General features: G+C 54.3%; 1 pseudogene; it reads left to right on the top strand.

The window, feature by feature from the left end:
* LOC105000713 overlaps positions 1-602 on the top strand; it is a 14323-nt pseudogene that overhangs the window by 12572 nt on the left and 1149 nt on the right.

A 602-nucleotide genomic window follows, 5' to 3' on the forward strand; every position in this document is an offset into this window, starting at 1 on the left:
CTATGGTCAACAAAGCAGCTATGGGCAGCAGCCACCCACTAGTTACCCCCCCCAGACTGGATCCTACAGCCAGGCTCCAAGTCAATATAGTCAACAGAGCAGCAGCTACGGGCAGCAGAGTTCATTCCGACAGGACCACCCCAGTAGCATGGGTGTTTATGGGCAGGAGTCTGGAGGATTTTCCGGACCAGGAGAGAACCGGAGCATGAGTGGCCCTGATAACCGGGGCAGGGGAAGAGGGGGATTTGATCGTGGAGGCATGAGCAGAGGTGGGCGGGGAGGAGGACGCGGTGGAATGGGCAGCGCTGGAGAGCGAGGTGGCTTCAATAAGCCTGGTGGACCCATGGATGAAGGACCAGACCTTGATTTAGGCCCACCTGTAGATCCAGATGAAGACTCTGACAACAGTGCCATTTATGTGCAAGGACTGAACGACAGTGTGACTCTCGATGACCTGGTGGACTTCTTTAAGCAGTGTGGAGTCGTTAAGATGAACAAGAGGACTGGACAACCCATGATCCATATTTACTTGGACAAGGAAACAGGAAAGCCCAAAGGCGATGCTACGGTGTCTTACGAAGACCCAGCAACTGCCAAAGCTG

This window comes from Bison bison, unplaced genomic scaffold, assembly GCF_000754665.1.
Source record: "Bison bison bison isolate TAMUID 2011002044 unplaced genomic scaffold, Bison_UMD1.0 scf7180017864373, whole genome shotgun sequence".
NCBI classification, from domain to species: Eukaryota; Metazoa; Chordata; class Mammalia; order Artiodactyla; family Bovidae; genus Bison; species Bison bison.